This window comes from Odontesthes bonariensis, chromosome 6, assembly GCF_027942865.1.
Source record: "Odontesthes bonariensis isolate fOdoBon6 chromosome 6, fOdoBon6.hap1, whole genome shotgun sequence".
Classification (NCBI taxonomy): Eukaryota; Metazoa; Chordata; class Actinopteri; order Atheriniformes; family Atherinopsidae; genus Odontesthes; species Odontesthes bonariensis.
Window position 1 is genome coordinate 31,679,351 of NC_134511.1, and position 20,343 is coordinate 31,699,693.

General features: G+C 40.0%; 1 protein-coding gene across 1 annotated transcript in view; it reads right to left on the minus strand.

Annotated features, from left to right (window-relative positions):
• Window positions 1-20,343, minus strand: part of sema4c (sema domain, immunoglobulin domain (Ig), transmembrane domain (TM) and short cytoplasmic domain, (semaphorin) 4C) — a 90,251-nt gene that overhangs the window by 64,855 nt on the left and 5,053 nt on the right. The gene's annotated exons all lie outside the window — the stretch shown is intronic.

The window sequence follows — 20,343 nt, forward strand, 5'->3', positions numbered from 1 at the left end:
AAACTCTGCCTAGTAAGACTGCACGTGAACATTTGCATGCCAGCAGTGGCAGCTCTAATCAATGGCAGGATTGAATGAGGCGTGTGGCAATAAAGTCCAGCAAAAAGCCTGCCAGTGCCTGTTAGAGGCAAGCAATCTCAGAAAACCTGGCTAACAACACAAACACACACATACAGTAGAGCTATACATGCTCTCCTTGGTGGACATCTGGCCAAGGGCAGAGCTGGAGCTGAGCAGTGAAAGCCAACCGAAAAGCCACCTTCTATCGTTGCACAAACCTAAAAGCCCTTTGAAAAGTAAAAAACGATTGAGCTGCAAAACTTGACTTCAAAGGGTTTTGTCTCCCAGAGTGATTTACTTGTGAGTTGTGACACCTCTAAGTGCCTATTACCCACAGGTTTTGATTTACAAGTTAAAATTAGGGTGGACACCATTAGCTGGGGCCATTATCAGCCTGACTGAATGAAAGAGTAAATTCCTACTAAGATCCCTCATTAGAATTGTCAACAGTCAGCTGAAGGATCAGTTATCCAGTGTAAACTAAATATGACCGATACACAACAAACGGTCGTCCTCTGCCTTCGCTCCACATATATATTCTATATAGCTATATATTACATAATTTGAGAGATGTGCGATTGTTCATAATGACAGGGCTGATAACCTTACAAAGAAAGATTTTGTCAATTTTAGAATCTAATATTTCAAATAAATTTTGTAAATTGCAGCCCCTGACTTTATAGGTCAGTGATATCATCAGCAACCTTTGGATAGCCAAGCTGTGAAAAACCCCTTCGCCTGGATTATGTAGCCACTTACTTGCAGGTAAAAAGAAGAAGAGACATCTTAAAGTCTAATGATGGATTACCATAATTTGAAATATCTTAAGCACCAAAAATGGCGGAAAAATACCAGGTAAATAAATTTTTCACAACCCTGCCCAAGAAACGTCGATTTGAAAAAGATTATATATGCTGACTTAGCAGGAGTCAGAGAATACTAATGCACATCTGAAAAGAATTACAAGCCTTTTGTAGCTCAATAAAAATGGTCTAAAACAATCTAAATTGAATTAGCAACCATTAGGGATGAAGACACGGGTGTGAAATGAAATAAATTTGTTGAGTAGAGTCAATAAAAGTGAGCTTACTCGTTCTCATTGGCCCCATCTCAGAACTAGTATGTTAGGAAAATACAAGACAAAGTTGCTGGTTTTGATGCTCTTTTTTCTTGGCATTTGTCCATCTATAATAGTGGGGTATAATTTTAATCATAGAGTATTAATAAGCTATCTAGAGCAATGGGATGTGATGGTGATGATAACACTTCACAATGCTTTTGTTACAGGTGTTTTTCAGTGTTAATATGGTGAATAATGAATAATATGAATATCTCTAAGGTTGTTAAGTTATCTAAAAATTAGACACTCGAGACACCAAATCTGCAAAAGGGAAAATCACTTAAAAAAATAAACGATTCACTTAATTGTAAAGCAGCCTAGATGCAAACTGTCTGACTTTTCTGTAATGCCTCTCTCAGACAGATTGTTGTTGTTGTTTAGAAGATAGTAAACTTTTTAAATCTTTAATCTATTTTATGACTGCTCACACATTACCAGTATCAAAGGAAAACACTGACTTTGCCAGCTCCAAACTTTGTCATTGCTATCCACAGCGCAGACGCTATCAAAGCCTCTGGCACAGCGGCCGGTCAGAACCTGCTGTCCAGGTTTCTGGAATGTGTGAACGAACACTTTCAAGCCCTATTGTCTCTGCATCGTGATAAAAGAAAATAAAAACATTGAGCTGACAGATAAAGTGATTGTCTTTCATATATTTTTTTGTGAAATAGGACTCTTCCACTATCAGCCACTGATTTCATGTGTGAAGAGGAGAGCCTGCGTCATTGCTTTTGGCATCTGATGCTGGTATGAGCTGAGGAGCTGTGATTATTATTCTCACTGTGCCAGAGCCCACAGGAGCCGCGGTGGACACGAGATACTGAACAGCACCTGGTGTAGGAGCTAAACTGGAGGATACACAGACGAGAAGAAAGATTCTCACATTTTTCCACAACACGAATACGACTGCTAAGCAAAAAAATTTGAAACCGGAATAAATCTAGAATGATTTCAGGTTATTTCTCTTGAATTGAAGTTTATTTCTGAGGAAAGGTCTATAAAATGAATGGGTTGGGTACAAGTGTTATGAGGTCTCTGTGTGCATACATGTAGGTATGTGTTGTAGTAAAACATCTGTTTACATAAATGGCAGGATGTGATGGTAAAGCACTGGCTTTGGCCCTAGAATTTTCGCAACAAGTCCCAGAGCGATGAGGGTAATGAGGAGATTGGTCCCAACATTTGTCTCATAAAGGAGTAAAGTCAAACAAATCCCTCCTGCTGAGGAGCCCTCTAATAAAAAACACAATATTCCATACACAGCTTTTCACTGCACCACTTTCCCTCCTGGATCTCTGCTTTTCTCACTGCGTGCACTTCATGGGAGTCAACTCACAAGTCAAATTTTCCATCGAGTGAAAGGCCTTATTTTTGTGAGCGCTGAAATGTGCTGCTGAAAACAAAAGTCAGCATTTTAACAGCTTATCTTGATGCCCTAACCCATCCCTAGTACCCACAGCACCTAAATAGCAGCTAAATGATATAAGTGATGTATAGATAAAGTGTGGTATATTACTGAATGTGAACTTTGTTGTGAATGGAATTTGAATGAACTCACAGAATCTTTTTACTGTCTTTTTTTATCCCTTTGAGCTACATCTCTGTCATCACTGAATTCCCACACAGACGCACTTTGCTCTCTGCTGTGGGATGTCTCAGTCATTTATGCCACAAAGTTTCATGACCTGGTAGGTTTATTAAAGAAAATCTTCTTCATTGTCAGTGAACATAGGCATCAAAGACAGAAAAAAAGAAGCATTCTTTAAAAGTAGTTAGTTTTCCCCTTTGCAATTTCACAGTGTTGGTTTTGACAATATATGTGATTGAATACTCCAGAGATGAGGCAGCGGTATGTGTTAAAGTCTCCCTGAAGGAGGCCCTCACCCATTATGGGGGAGTACAGGGCATTTCAGGTCCTGCGTGGGCCCTGAAGAACAACAGCACCCGCCAGCGAACAAGTAAACTGGATAAACAAGCAGCTGTTCAGAGCACAGTCTATCATTTCATAGACTCATTCAAGGTCAAAGTGAGTCTGATCTTTCTTCTTCTGCTGTGAAATAACCAGAGGCAAGGGATACCCTATTTCATTAGCTTTCCTCTCATAGTGCTGCTGCTGTCTGTTCGACAAAATGTAACCAGACTCAGGTTCGGTGCCGCAGCTGAAATAGCAAAAAGCTGAGCAGCCCAACATGGATGGAAGATTATTGACAGAGCGGGAGGCAGAAGCGTAATGTATGTGAGCGTGGATCAATTCATGCATCTACTCCCCGGAATGTGTGTTATGTCTGTGTGTTCCTATTTGAATCACATACATATTCCTATTGGATGATATGAGTGTGTGTAGCTTGATGTAAATACATGTACACTGTAACATATGTGTCTGCACACGTGATGTGATGTGTGTGTAACAGTGTGAGTTCATTGTGTGTCATTTTCGTGACAGGTTGCAGGGTGACCTCGTTTGTAAAGGCCACAGTGCTCAGTGCGGCTTGAGAGCCAGCTCCTTCCATGGTAACTCACAGACCCTTGGGGGCCCATCGCTTGCCTGGCTGTCCTCCTCGGGCTCCAGCTCTAGCTCCAGCCCTCAGAGACAGGTACAGTGGGGAGCTTTCAGTAGCTAAACAAATTAGATCACCCACCTCTACTATCTCAATCACAAACATTTACATGAGCCTCCCCTCACTTACCGCATTTTTTCAAAGTATCATAGCTTTTTCCATCAATTTAAGTCATTCTTTGAGAAGGTCACCAAGCCCAAACCAATCCAACCTTTTTTTCTCACTTCATCCAAATCGCCACAGTTATGAATAATTACAGTTCACCGCTTTCTTTCAACTAGAGGCCCTCTTTGAATTCAAACCATGCAATCATACTGCATCACATCAGCACAGCAAAACGCAACTTATCATGTATTCTAAGAAGCCCAATATACCAAACACTCAGTTTGGTATATTGGCTGTAAAAAAAGTGATTGGTTTGGGTCAGGTATTGTATTGGTTTGATGAAAAATATAGTCCTCCAAACCCATGTTCAAGACAAGGTGGGAGAGCCTCAAGGCTGACATTACATTACATATATCACTGATTTGTAGAAACAAATACAGCAAGTTATTTTCATTGGCTATTGGGCTACAGCAACAGTCCTTGATATTTCAGTCCTGTGGTAGAATTCTACCCTGAACTAAAATTTTTGTTGAAAAGCCTGCAGGTACTAAAGGAAAGGATGTTTTATAGTGGCTGCAACGGTCTCTGTGTCACTAGATGATAGTGCAAGACCTAAAGCAAGAAGTGACTAGTGACTTTAGTTGACAGTCAAAACTCTGCTTTGCTTTGTTATCCACCAAAATTCAAATCCTGTGCTCAAAAGAAGCACTCGGAACCATCCTGGCTGTGTGCATAATACACATAAACTGGCAAAAAATTTCATAAAAACTGAAAGAGATACCTCTCCTGTTATTTCTTCACTGTCAGACCACAAGATGGGTTGAAAAAAATGCAATTTGAGTGTATCAGCTCTGTCGATTAACCAAGTTTGTGTTGCAGCAATGATGGACAGCACTTTGAAGGAAATGACTCATGATTGTATCCTTTTGAGTTCATCCGTTCTTCCCGACAAAGACAGCAGGGGACTGACCTTGCACACGCAAGAAGAGGACTCAACCTGTTTAGCCTGAAATAATGAAGGACATAATCACATCCACAGACGCTGCGACACAAAGGAATTATATCGTGAAGGATTATCCCTGTTACACCTACCCACACACATAGATAAACTTGCATTCACGCAAAGAGTGCAGAGAAGCATTACGAATCCACACAAACAGAGTACAACCACCTTTAAATAACAAAGGAAAAAGCTAGAGGAGTGGCTATTACAATCTATGAATACTTAAAAGCTGAATTCTTTCTCTTGGCTAATCAAATAATAATTATTTGGCAAGATCAAAGAGTCAGAGCAAAGAAAGAAGGAGCACAAACCCACACACTAAACCCTCTGGGCAGCACTGGCTGAGGTCATCTTTATTAATAAACCCTCTGACAACAAAAACACTCACATCAAGGCCTTCGCCCTCCCTCCATCCTTACCCCACGCTCCCTCCCTTCCACAGCTCCTTGAGAAATGGCAACTACCAGACTGACACAGTGGGGGGGGGGTGCCTGTGACCACACACACACACCTATGCACTGCAGCACAGCCTAGAGACAGCATGTCAGTGATCTGTCAGAGGGTAACGGTGCAGAGCAGGTGCGTGTGTGTGTGTGTTTATGCGTGACTTTTTGGGTGGAAGTAACTAGGGAGTGGAAGGCCAGACAGACAGGAAGTTTGGCCCTGCACACTTACGCACAGACTCACACACTAAGAAGCATGCACCGGCTCATTTGTTCCCACTGACAGGAGAGAAGAGGGATCGTTTTCTACCAGATATGCCTAAGGGAGGAGGACAGGTGTGTGTGTACGTGAGTGTGTGCGAGGCAGAGGAGGAGAAGCAGAGGAAGAGAGCTAAAATTTGAATCAAAGCTTCAGAATATGTGTTTATGCTAATGCAGGCGCTCATAGCGGTGTCTGTGCGTAATGTTTGCAGTGCTCTGCAGGGTTTGTGATGGAGAATTAAGAAAAGGAAACTTTTGGAGCATCAGAAAAGGTAAATATCTTTCTTGCAGGCGGGTGTTCGGTGCACTTTGTTACAAGAGACTGCGATGTTGACACAGGAATTGGGAAAAAGATGAGATGCAATAAATTAGGGCTTAATGAATTCTCAGAGGTGTTCATGATGCTGCAAGACAACCTGGAAGAGTTTTCATGTTTTCATACAGGTTTTTATCAAGGTCAGGATAGTAGAGGTGTGTCCCCCATCTCCTAATCTACTCTGGTGGAGTCTGAGGTGTTTCAGAGAACAGTTTCAGCTGATTCTTGATTTGTCCTGTGGTCTCAACAGTTCTCTATAAGGAGGCAAACAGGGAGGCTCCTTGTTAGTTTTCCCAAATTACCTCATTTAGACCTTACACATTCAAAGAAGAAGTGATTCAAATCATCCTTTGGTCATGTTTGCCAGTGTCCCCATTAACCTCCACATGCATCCCAAAGTCAAAAACAGATCTGCATTTGTTAATTTTGGACTAAATGTGGCACTTAAACTGATTCCAAACATGAGCGAAGTAGGAAGCCAAGTTTCTTTAGTTTATATTCAATGATGATTTTAATTTCTGTTGCCAAGCAAAATTCATTAGCATGGATGAAGTCAACATAGATCATACTGTAAATCAAGAACGAAAACTAAGAAGACACTGAGTGCAAGGAACTGGTGGACTGATTTGAAGGTTGGTGGGTGAACAATCACCTCATCTTGACAGTGAATCAGACAAAGGATACGGTTGTAGATTTTAGAAGTAGAACTAAGCCGATCACTATTTCCATCCTGAATGAAAAAGTGGAGGTGGTAGGGGTCGATAGTCTACGTGTGTGTTCATGGACAACAGATTGGACTAGAGAAACAGAACTGAGACTATTTAAAAGAAGGAACAGAGCAGACTTTACCTCTTGAGGATGTTGGGTCAGCAGCATCTGAGCCAGTGACTCAAAAAAACCCAGAGGTTTGACTGAGGAAGAAAGCTGGCTCTGTGCTGGGTACTGCCCTGGAGCCCCTGAAGCTGATTGTTCATAGACAAATGCTCCACAAGTTGTTAAAACTAATGGACAACACTGCACAACCTCTACATAACAGACAGTTATGTTCAGAGTGCCTTCAGTCAGAGGCTTTTACAGCTCAGTTGGAGAATGAGGACATTCATTTCCACTCCAATAGCTCTATGCAATGACTGTTTAAAACGACTAATGGCTATTATTTGTATATAATGCAACAATATAATTTCTCTTATTTATCCATCTATCCATTTTCTATGCCCGCTTAATCCGTCGGTCGGGTTGCGGGGGGGTTGGTGGCTGCAGCGGTCATTGGGCGAGAGGCAGGGTACACCCTGGACAGGTCGCCAGTCCATCACAGCACCACACAGAGACAAATGTGACAAACAACCACACTCACTCCTAGGGACAATTTTAGAGACACCAATTAACCTAACATGCATGTCTTTGGACAGTGGGAGGAAACCAGAGTACCATTCTCTTCCATTCACTTCAGCTGAACTCCACCTTCACCTTGTTTCAGGACCCTTCATGTTTAGTGGAGTGTTTTGCATCCTGTCTTCCACTATGTACCAACACAATGTTGCCCTTTAAATAAATAAGAGGTTTTTGTATATTTGAGCGGAGCTCATGTCATTCTGAGGATTGTCTGGGATTATACTTCTTTGCTTGGATGTGAGGGGTCTCAGTAGGTGGCACTCTTCTCCTTTTAAATCCTCAGCGGCTGTCACGCTCATGCTGAACACGATGCATCTTTTTTTCTAGTAACTTCAGACAAACTGCTGTTGCTGCTGCCAGATACAAGACACAGTGCTTCCCGTGATGCCGCTTGTTCCAGGGGATCTTTCACAGGAATTACTTACATAACACGCAGTGTTTACTACTGCAAAGCGCAAGAAAAACAAACTAATAAAAGCTTTACAAACTCAGTGTATGTTTCATCATCAGAGTGTTGTGAATGTTGCGTGGAAAAAGTTTCTTTTTACAGTAAATGCAGAGAGTTATATTTTAGGAGACATGCAGTACAATTTGAAGAAGATAAATCACAAGTCATACCAGAGTGTCAAGGGAGCTTGGAAACAGAGCATGTGACACATTTCAACTTCAGTGGATCGTCCTGCTCTAAATCCAGAACATCTGGTGCATATCACCATTAGCTCTGGTTAGGTCACATTTAACATTTGGTTAAGAAGCAATTTCTTTTTCCACCTCAGTGAGGCTGTTTTTATGGGATTCATGCTTTTGGATGCATTGAAGTGGAGACATTGCATAGACAGTGAGTGTCCAAACACAAATGCTGCCACCTGAACTTGTACACACTTTGTCATTGTTATGAGGGACACCATTTAGTCCTCTACAGCCCTCTAACATTCCCATCTCAATCCTGAGCACCCATTTGTGCTGCATGTTCAAAGGTAGAAAACAGTCATTTTCTTTTGATAAGTAGTAAACAACTCGCAGCACAGACACCATGACCAACTCGGATTATATCATGATCGTCATGAGATCCCGGCAAGCCTGAAGCCAACTGCTCAATGTGCTTTAAACTGTCAGGACCGCAGGGAGACGAGTTGAAAGTCTCCACTCACATCCTCGGCTCACTAACATTTTATCCATTTCCAATGTGAGCCTAACTGAAATCAATGGTGCAGTAATGGACAGTTAGAAACCGTGTTAAAGTGTGGCGCTACCTATTAAATGCAGCAACTGGCTGCTTGATGTGGGCAGAAATGCTTTCCTTGTATTATTGTAAAACTAAATCTTCTTTACCAAGAAGGATTAGGGAACAGAGAGGTAAGGGAAATCTTTGAAGCAATGCTGCAGATTGTCAGTGAAAAAGAACAACAGGATTCTTGTCAGAACTGTCAAAAGCTGCCTTTTCATCATCATGCAACAAGTAAAAAAACAGACAGATGAAACTGTTTAGGGTGGGATAGCCACTCTTTGAAGCAAGTTTCACAATCACCAGCGCAGTCACAAGAAAATCCTCTCAATATTACTCCAACAAAATCATACATATCAGCTTCTGGAACTTGGAATTTATTCATGCAAATTGACATCAGAGGCATCTTTCCTTTTTTTTTTTTCAGAGTCAGCTATTTAAACTTCTCATCAAGCGTCACAAATTGCAGACCATTTTGAATAACCTCAACATAAGTGAACCTGCCTGTTAATAAATGCAAAGCTCATTGGTAGGTGACACATGCTGTCAGTCCTTGAATCAAAAGCTCAGCAGTCAATTTAAGATGGAAAATGTCTTCAGTCTGGTAAATGGAAGCCACATCTGCGCACAACCAAAACCAGGGGTGGGCTGACTTTATAGTCAGACTGGCAGCATGCTAATACAAATTGGTGTGCATAAAAGGATGAGTCAAAATGGAGATGCATCTATCCTTCTTTTCTGTCACCTTATATGGAAATTAAGACACATGCTGAGACATTCAAAGGAAAGCATGGGTTACAACCCTCTTATTTAAAAAGCAGAAGTAACTGTGGTAAGTAATTGCAATAGTACACCAATCAATATCAAACACAGCATGAGAAAATGTTTCATAAGTTGTAAAAAAAACCTTGGAACTTGAAACTTACTCAAAAGCACAACTCAATAAAAGCTTCACCAAGACTGACAGACGCCTCTTTGGCCCTTCAAATCAAGGTCAGAGAGAAGAAGAATTTTGTTGCTGCAGTGGAAAAACAAAAGCGGCAGGGTGTCTGGGTGGCAAAATGGGAGTGGGGGGGGGGGGAATGACAGCGCTACAAAGAAATCAAATAAAGACTGACAGTAAATGAAGTGCAGAGGAGGCCTGTGGTCACCACGCAGAAGTCAGAAGGCTTCTGGTAAAAAAAAAAAATAAATCACATGCTCTGCCTCTGTGTTTTTGATCTGCAGTGTCTCCCGCTTTCCTATTTACGCCTGCACCAGTCTATCACACTTTTTTTGACTCTTTTTCATCATCGCAGACACTACCAAGGCTCCTGTTGTTATGATAGGTTTTCACCATTCTTTGTTTCATTTCAGGCTCCTTTGTCCTTTTTTTCTGTGCTTCACTTCCTGTCTGCTTTCTTGCTACTTACTTTTCCAGTCTATTTAGCTCCCCAGCGGTACATGTGTCTGTCTCTGATGAGTCACTTTTCTTTGACGGTATAATTCAACACTTTGGGAATCCCACTTTGTTGCAATCTTGCAAAGATCAGGGGGTTGTTCCCACTTTCATGTCTGCGCAAAATATGAAGCTAAATCCATGTGACAGGAAGCCTAGCTTAGCATAATGACCAAAAATATGGCACCAGTTGTTCTTGATATTTCAGAAGTTAGCTATCTACCTACCAGCATTTGTAATGGAGCAAATTAACATGTTTAACAGTTTGCAGCTTAATGCAAGTGGACTCATGTATTTCTTGGAATTATTCCCTAAAAGTTGTTTTCACTCTTATTAAATAATAAACATTCAGTATAACTTGGAAAATGTGGTCATTTGCTTCCTTATAATTTGAAAAATTAGAAAACAAAGTTTGTTTTGTATAAAGCTGGAAACAGCTTCAGCCATATACTTTATATATAAAAATGGACAGCCAACATGACATAGCCCACTGGCATGTTCACTGCCATTTTGAAACATGTGGATGGTAATGGCTAACTATCTTGATATTTTCAACCCAGACGTGACAAGTCAGCATCGAATCAAACATATTCTAAGCATACCCTGCCTTATCATCTGTTTTACTCTCAATGGGGCCATAATTTCTAAATGGGTATCTTAATGTATTGACAAATCAGAGGAAAACTTTTTTTTTTGTTAAAGTAAATGTTATATTTTTGATAGAAGAACAGCTTTTTCACTTCTGGCTTGAATTTTACTAAAAAACTTTCTTACCTTCAAGATTAGGTGTAGGCAATAATATTACTTGGTTCATTCATTGTGGCCACTGGTACGCCACTATTACTTCAATGGATGCAAATTCACATGCAGTTGCTCTCACGACCGCTCGAGGACACGTATTATCTATGAGTATAATTATCTGCTGCTCTTGCATGAATAAACAACCCGTGGGGCCATTTTTGAGAGAGGAATATCAATTTTTTAAAACCGCAGGAGTCACCCCTGCTGGTCATTTAACATAATGTAGGTTTACGCCTATTATTCTGCTTTGTTTTTCAGGTTAGAAGGCAATGTTTCTTTTTCTATATAAAATATATGGATATAAAATATTTTAAAATAAGCTCAGTTTAAGACAAGAATAAAAAAAGTGCACTCACTATATCTTGAAATCAAGAAGCTTTGTCGTGCTTAATTTGTTATTGCTTCAAAAGAAATGAACAAAAATTTTTTGTAATGTTTTACAACTGTTTCTTCTTTTTGAAAACAATTTGTTATTTGGCAAACCAAGACTTTGTGGACCATGCAAGGGGTTTTGTGTACTGTTTCTCCCGGAAAATAGCAGTTACATCTTGCTCTCAGTGATCACATTGAGCTAGTACAACCAAATGCAATGAAGTATTTAGAAGTATTCATTCCACTATTCCCACTTAACCCTACATGCTGTCCCTCCGTTTAAATCAATTCTACATTACCCCTGCTGGAAACCCTACGTATATTGACTTATTGGCTGCTACGGCTGCAGCAAACCACCTCAAATACTCACAAATGTACACACTGATGTCTTTATCTCTTTTCTCTAACGTGACTAGGTATCCCATACATGCTACAGCTACAGCACCAGTGAGAAAAGACAAATAAATCATAATTTACATCTTAATCAAATACAAACTGAAGGTGAATGTGTGTTTTTGTTTGAGATCCTCTGCGAGTGTGTGAGGTGTGATGCAGTATGTATGACAGAACAATAATATGTGAGAATATGCTGTGTAAATGTGGTGGAATGCTGAAACGCATGTGTTTGTTGATCTTACAATGACGCCCCCCCCCCAGAAAAAAAACATACACACACACACACACACACACACACTAAGACTCACAAACACTCTCTTTCCCAAAACCACATTGATTTGATGAGTCACTCTCGTCAGTGTATGCACACATCTTCATCTCCCAGCTTACACAACCTCAGCAGAGATTCTGGTGGGCATTGTTAATAAAGTCTAGCGGGAGCACTCTCAAATACACACACAGACGCAATATACATATATATAATTAATAAGACTAAAGCAGATACAGACAGAGAGCACTCAGACAAAGACACACCCTCACACACAGAAATACTCACACAAGAGAAGCAAAGGACACAAATATATAAAGACACACACTGGTGGTGGAACAAATATGCACACACATCCATTCAGACACAAAGAGCTAAAGATGCACACAGGTTAATGTGAACACACTCAGATGCAGACACAAAGAAAAAACCTCACCAGCTGAGAGTCACAATGGTAAAAGCCCACACACAGACACAAAGGAAGACACAAAAATATTAATCCCAGTAAAACACACACAAACACTCGCCGCAACAGACGGCTTGGGCCTGAAAGCACACAGCAGATCGTCCGCCAGTGCTGTAAGGCACTGAGCAATGGCGAACGTGGCTCTGGAGACGATGGTTTAGTGTGTTCAATAATACAAGATGCAACTCTGTGGTGTCCACGTGGCTGCAATAGGAAGAAAACTCACACACTCATATCCACACACAAAGAGCACAGTGGAGTGTTCAGGGCTTTAAGGGGAGATTTTTCTGGTTAAGAAACGTTAGCAATGTGTTTAATGAGCTTTTATACATTTTTTAAGCATTTTCTTGAAAGACCCATTGCCTGGTACATTTTATCGCACGTTTATTTAAGAGTGATAAAGGAGATCTGTCAAGGATAACAAGCCTGCACCTTATTTTTGTTTTTGTTCTTTTAAGCAAGAAAATTCTAAATTCTTGTGTTGTAGCTGGAGGTTGACAGATGACAGAGGCAGAGGTGGTTGGAAGAAGAGCTGTAAAAGCCTGTAATCATGTTGAGAGAAGCCTTTTATTTCAATTTGATTTATTTATCTATTTATTTTACAAAGGCTCTGAAAACGATTTATCGCTGCAGCTTGGGTGTGCATCTGTTCACAAGCTGTCAACTCTGCGTTCAACACAAATTAGACATAAACTTAACAGCGTTTCTGTCAATATGACTTTGATCCTAAAACCTAAATGTCTTAATACACCTATATATATTTTAGTAAAAAAGCAAAACCTATCTTTCATCTTAAGATCGTTTTGCTGTCATTAAGATAATTTCCATCAATATCAACAATGTACGAGCCACAGATAATATTATCGAAAGATAATTTTAACCGACAGCTTCACTAGCTCAGCATCAGGACACACTGCCATAACCACACCCACCTTGGTGCTTCCAAAAACACATATACCAACACTTAGACGCACCCACCCACACACACGGCAGCTAACTTACTTCTAAAATCAATTAATTGAAAACATAGTCCTCTCCCACAGGGAATGAAAGACAAATTTGAAGAATTTAATCCTGATACACAAATCAGAACGATGCAGTTGCAAAGTAGGAGAGAACAGGACGGATGGAGGGATGTTGCAGAGATGAAGGATGGACGGTCAATGAATTTTAAAAAGGGAAGGCTATTAAACTATGCCACTTCAATTTGATCTATCTATCTATCTATCTATCTATCTATCTATCTATCTATCTATCTATCTATCTATCTATCTATCTATCTATCTATCTATCTATCTATCTATCTATCCATCCATCCATCCATCCATCCATCCATCCATCCATCTATCTATCTATCTATCTATCTATCTATCTATCTATCTATCTATCTATCTATCTATCTATCTTTCTATCTATCTATCTATCTATCTGAATGTAGATGACTGGCAGACAAAGTGAGTATGACAGAAGCAGAGTGAGCCTGTAGCAAGAGCGCATCGGTGGGGTTCATTGGCATCCCTATTTCACTCCCTCACTGTCTCTTTGCATTAGTTTTCAGGCTCTTTTAAAAGAGCGATTATTGATTTTTATGTATGCATAGAATTAGAAAGTGTTTGCATGTGTGTCGGTGGGTGAGTGTGTGTGCAGCTGGTCCAACCACATAAAAATGTTGCCGTTCTCTCCTCTCCGGTGTTCCTAAAAAAAAAAGTTTGCCTAATAGGTACAGAAAAAAAAGAGACAAAAAATAACACTGTAAGATAAACTATTCCATATGCCTTTGTTATGTGTGTGTGTGTTTGTGCAAGAGAGAAGATAGAGACATTAGAGTGTTCCGAGCTTACCGAGGTGAGCATGAAAACACAGACATTTGGCAAGTAACGTGTGAATGTGTTAGCACAGGTGAGAGTGCCTGTGCCAAAAAACATGCACCTGGACTTCCATATTGGTCTGAGCTCTGAAGCAATGTGAAAGAAGTGTACAGGAGGAAGTTATTCTCTTCAATTAAAAGTATACTCTCATAACAATGAGATTAGTTTTTCCATGGTCATGTGTAGGGCTATTAGGATGTGTCCCTACACAGAAACCTCATTTGGGTAAATCCTCAGTTTTTAATGCTCAAGCCTCAAATTACCTTCAGATAAACCCTCCGGGATACTAATTGGGTCACGACATCAAGCATCTATAAAAACACATCTGAATTTCTGAGAAATAGACTCTTGAAAAGATAAGCACTCAAAAACCTGACATTTTTTAGATATATGAAGATTAGAAATACTCCACTAAAAGTTAAAACTGTTTGAAATTTTACATAAATAAGAATATATAAATACTGACACCAAAGCATGTTTATTTATATCTTAATATTTGAACATGTATTTGATTATGAAGACTATTATGAATTGTTGAATTAATCAACATATAAGTGCTACATTTATGTTATAGCAAAAGTATAGTTCAAATATAAACAGTACTATGAAGAAGTAGAAATGTATGATACTGATAAGTGAAGTACGGGTTCCTTCTAACTGTACATACGTGCTGTACTCCACAAAATGTTTTTGAAAAGCAAGACTTTGTATGTGAGAGCATTACAGAGATAATATCTACAAGTGTCAGTAACAGGGTGGTTGTGAATGTGTAATACAAGAATACAGTAGGATTCAGGATTAAAGGGAGAAAAAAGAAAAGAAAAGTGAGCACCAAAAGCAAAAAAATGAGAAAGACTGAAAAAGGTAGCGAGTAAAGAAGGCAAAAGCTGGGCTGGAAATTGATGGTGTAATTGTTGACTGCTGGGCGGCTCTTATCTTGGTTTCTCAGGGTTGTCGTCTGGGCGAGATGGCTTCCTCCTTGCTTTACAATCTCTGTCTCTCTCTTTCTAGGCGTGGAACAAACCTGGCAACCTGTGAACATTTCTCTATTTTCTTCTCTAAGCCTTTGAATTCCCCCCAATAACTGTCCCTCTCTTCTTTTATCTCCCTTTTGTCCCCTTATTGTAGCATCATCTATCTGAGCATCTTTCTTTTTTTCCCTTTTCTTCAATGCCTTTCTTCAGACAAGTCAGACATCATGCAGAGAGCAGTGGACTAGAAAAGAGCAGCAGGAGATGGGGGTTGGGAGTGTGGGGGTCAAAGGTGAGTCTGCAGTAGGATAGGGGTGGGTGAGTGGTAATATACAGAATCTGAGTCTTTCTTTCCCCCCCTCAACAGCACACCATCCTGACTAACACCTCAACAACAGGACTATTGTCACTGCAGCTGCTGATACAGCTGGAGTCAGAGGAGGCTGTGGTGCTGGATTTGAGGTGAGGCCAATTAGGTGCTAACCAGAGCTAACGCTAATAAACAAAGAGTTAAAAATGCTAGCAGTGATGCTTTAGTATGATAGTGTGGGGGAAGACCTTTAAAATGGGAAAATTATATGATCATTTGTTGTCTTGTCATGGGAGTTTATTGTTTGTCGTCTCAGACTGGAAATAGCGGATAAACTCATTTTAATCTTTGCCAGGTCAGATGCGATTCGCATATTCTTAAGGTGAATCAAAAACATCAATGGGAACCCAACTAGCTGACTGAGAGAAACGAGCCAGCTCCCAGTACCCTTAATGACACAATCTCTACAATTTCTTTCAAAAGCACATCAGATGACTAAAAAAATCAGCCATAAAGAAGACCACTGACTCTTTAATGTTCTTACTGATGCTTTCGCTATCAACATATCTAGAAGAAATGATCCCAGTGTGCTGGCTGGCTGGCTGGCAATGTCATTTGAAAATAATTTGCAATTAGTTTTTATACCATAAGTTCATTTCATAGCGTCATTTCCACTTGGTAAAAAAAAACAAAAAAACAATTGTCAATCTCCCTACTTTCATTTAGAATTTACTCAATATGGTATTCCTATCTCTAGGACCTCATCCCATCTATTATGGGAAACATACAAAGCAGAAAAGTTGTGCGGCAGTGGCATCATAAACAAAAGCAAACTGCCAGTTAAGATAAGCAGGCATAATACACTACAACCTGCATTTGCATTTTGTTCAAGGACTGAATTTAAGCCTTTTCTTTGTGGAGCTGCTGTGAAAATCACAGTATTTTCTCCTTCACCAAAGATATAAAAAAAGAAGCATAGATTAATGGGCTCTGATCATGCTGAAGTTGTTTCACAGGGTTCTCTCTATTCTCTACAATTCACACTAGCTCTTTACTGAGACATCTCCAATTAGGGCTAAAAAGTTCCACTCTGCTTAGAATATATCCGAACAATATGGAACACTTTGAAAGAGCACATTTAAAAGAAGTGCTTGGTTGGTGGTAAAAGGCACATTGGACCATCACAGATTTTTCAACGATCAAGGGGGGCTTTGACTTTCCAGTAATATGCGATTCGGAACGCTAAAATAACTTTGAATTTCCAATTAGAGGTGCTACATTGTGCAAACATTTGTATTTTCATCTAATAGCAGCTAATTACCAACTTTGATTTTCCTACAGCAGGAAATAAGCAGGGTAGCCCTCTCACTTCTAGCGGCTACAAAAACTAAGCTACTCCCACACACCCGCTTAGAGGAGATCTCAAAGTGCAGTCATGTTGGGGCCCTCCTGCTGCTGATAAGTCCGCACGGACCTGTCTATAGTGCCTACCCTGGAGAGAGGCCATTAGCCCAGCTGCAGCTCCTTCCTGGATAAGCTGGAGCTTACCAGCCTGCGAGCCACAGGGCAACTTTTTTATTGTCCTCTCAAAACTTTATGTGCTAGTGTGGGGCGATAGCTCAGGACAGGCTTTGTTTGTTGGAGTCTGCAATACATACTCCAGCACTCACACTCCCCCTTTGTGTGTGTGTATGTGTTCAAGTTGCGTACTACCGGCACTTCCTGCCCACTAACGGCCAGTCCCACGGTAGGGAGGGCAAGCTCTATCAGACCAGAACAATGCCAAAAAAAGGGCTGTCATAAAAACAAACTACCACGCTCTGGTTAGCACAGGGAAGAGGAGGGTTGGGACCTACTTTCCTTTACACACCCCCTACTGGACTACATCTGCATCATTATTCATATGCACACACAAATACACACAATCTCAGACATACAGATTGTGAGCAAGTATCTTTTAAGTGTTATCTTTTGGTGCTTCCTTGCACTCATTTGCACATCCTGTCCAGGAAACAGTAAATGAACTCAAGATGCAAGAGCTGAATTTACATAATAGACATTCAGTACGTTCTGTGCAAGTGAGTTCACACATATAGGCTCACAGAAAAATTGCTAATGTCAATGAACAACAGGAACCTCCACATTCACTCTGGGCCCAGCAATGATGTGTCAGTGTCACCAAAACCAGAATAGCAAAAAAAGAGAAAGATTCCAATAAGTCCTCTGTACACAAAGCACAGTGTGGACAACTGAGCCAGAAAACATCTGCTGAGTCGGGACAAACAAAACAACAAGCACAAGCAGAAAATAACATCAGGACAGAATTCATATGAAAAGCAGGTTACAGAACAAGTATTAAACACAATAAAGATTCTCTGTGGGCTACTTTTAGCACTTATGGCTCAGCGATGGCATTGGCAAGTGAATTTTGGCAAGATGTAGCCCAAAGGTCATCAGCTGGGCTTAAATTGGAATATGTAAAATGTGTTGTATGGGACAGATGTAGCCTTTATTTCACAAGCTAACTTTGACAAAAGGTTATGGAAAGTTTTAGTTTAGGCAGTTAGACTAACCCTGATTCAATGGTATCATTCAGGGTTCATTCAATCTACATTTCAACAACAAAGTAATTGAAAACATTTCCAAATTTTCTTCACATTTATTTTATTTGAACAAAAACAGCTGTTTCCTCAAACTTCAACCAAAATTTCCAAACTACTTTTTTAATTACCTATAACATTGGAAACATAAGTAACATATTCACTGCTCACTGCAAAACCTCCCACATGTTGATATTTACTGTCATTTATGACATTGTTTTTATAGGAAGTACTCTTTGTCAAAGAAGCAGAAATATAACTTTGTAACTTTGATTAAGCGCCCTGTTTTACATAAAACCTTGGATTGAAACCCAGATATTCAACGATGGACATATACATACACAGATTACAGAACAGATAGTTAGATAGAGAGAGACTGGAGGGCAACAGATGGCCAGTCGTGGTCAGCTAGAAACAAACAAGCAGGTCAGGATCCAGCATCTCCATTCTACCACTCATTAATAATGTAGTTGACCCCAACCACTCAGAGCAGCTCTTCTAAAGGCCTCAGTTCTCTCTACATACTCCAGTTTGTTGTACTTAGGAAAAGTACAAACATTTGTGTTATGACTGGGAGCGAAGAATAACTGTCCCTCTGTTTGTTCATTGGTTTCAGACAATGGTATATACATTTAGGTGACGTCTCTCACCAATATGATCTGACTTTTTCGAAAAATTATACTGATCAGCTTAGTAAGTAGAATATTACAGGTCAGAGGGAAAAGCTTAGATAAAAACTTCCAAAGTGCAAGAATGGAAAAGATTTTGTGCATTCAGATATACTGGCCCCACATATTTGCCTCCAGGAACGTCAGTATGCTCCATATTGAATTTTCCACCAGTCTGACTTTCCTGGAAACACTTCCCCTCCCTCAGGGCTTATTTATTTATTGATTTCCTCAAAGGAGGGCTACATCATTCATAGCTGGTGACAAATATTTATCACTGCGTTCTATTCTGTATTCTAAGCCTAGTGCATTTTTTTGTGATATAGTTAACTTTTGACAGTAATGTCAATACAACTTCATTTAATTTGAGCACATTGATTTTCAGAGAAAAAGAGAATAATCCATCAAGACCGCTCTCGGGGCATTCGGAGTACTGGTGCAACTATTAGAACAACCAAAAGGATTATCCTACTCCTCCTGTATCCTAGCACAATTTTTATTCATAATAGGCTGAATTTGCACTTGTTTGTTCAATTAAAGTTGAGCTATATAAGTGGTAAGTGCTTACACTTTGGCATGTAAAAATGACCTCATTATGCTTCCCGAACTGAGCCAAGATGAGCGGAAGTGGAAAAAAATTGTATGCGTAAGTGTGTGAGAGAGATAGAGGATGAAAGACGAAAAGGAAGCTCAAAGAGAAGGAGAAGTTGCAGAAGAGCAAAAGCTTCACGTTTTGGAACAACTGCAATCAGAGCTGCTGCCAAAACCCCCTGAATCCATCCTCGCTCCTTGACAGAAACTGTTCAGCAGGCCTCACATCCACTGAGGCGGAGCTGGAGGTTGTGGAGACGTTTGCGTGTGCTCCAGAATTTGTGTTACACGAATAGCATTTCAACAGTTAGTTAGAACTGAAGAATTTGCTGAGACAACCAACATCCTTGAGGAAGTAGTGACTGTGCATTACAGTGGTCAGAGTTCTGCATATTTAGAAGAAATGCAACATGCTTGGGGCAAATTTTACATCCAATATACAAAATAGTGAGATAGTGACTGAAAAGCTGAGACCCTGGGAAGCCTTATATGTAGAATTTTTGGATACATTTATTTAAAATGTATCAAAAGGTACTTTGGTGGTTCTGACATACAGTAACTTCAAAATCAGCAAACTGCATATTTCATCAAGAGCATGCAGAGTAAATGGGACAACACAATGCAAATCACATCAGACATGTCGCCATAAAATCTCTGTTGTGTTATAACTCGCTAACTTTGTCTTTTGCACGTGGCAGATTATCTATAAAAATCATGAACGTTTCTTAATCGGCTTGTGTTTTATCCATCAGCGTGTTTTCCTAAATGTACTTAATACAAGATCTTTTAATCTTTTGAGAATAAATGTAGCAGCAAATAACTATTTGGAAGATAAAGATATAATGGAATGATGATGTCCTTAGAGAATACAGTCATAGTGAATACACACACAATCCGTGTGTGTGTTGTAATCCGAGCTTCTGTGTTTTGGTTGCTGGACAAGCCTTGTGTGCATGTGTGTCTCACATTCAGGTGATCTCCCACAGCAATAGCTCGGCAGGAGGTTATTGTCTATTAAATTTTCCTCTGCTTTAGAAATATTCTTCAGGTGAAAGGGACTCTACAAAAGAGAAGGTTAAAACCAAATTATGCATCAGTGTGGCCTTCCTGA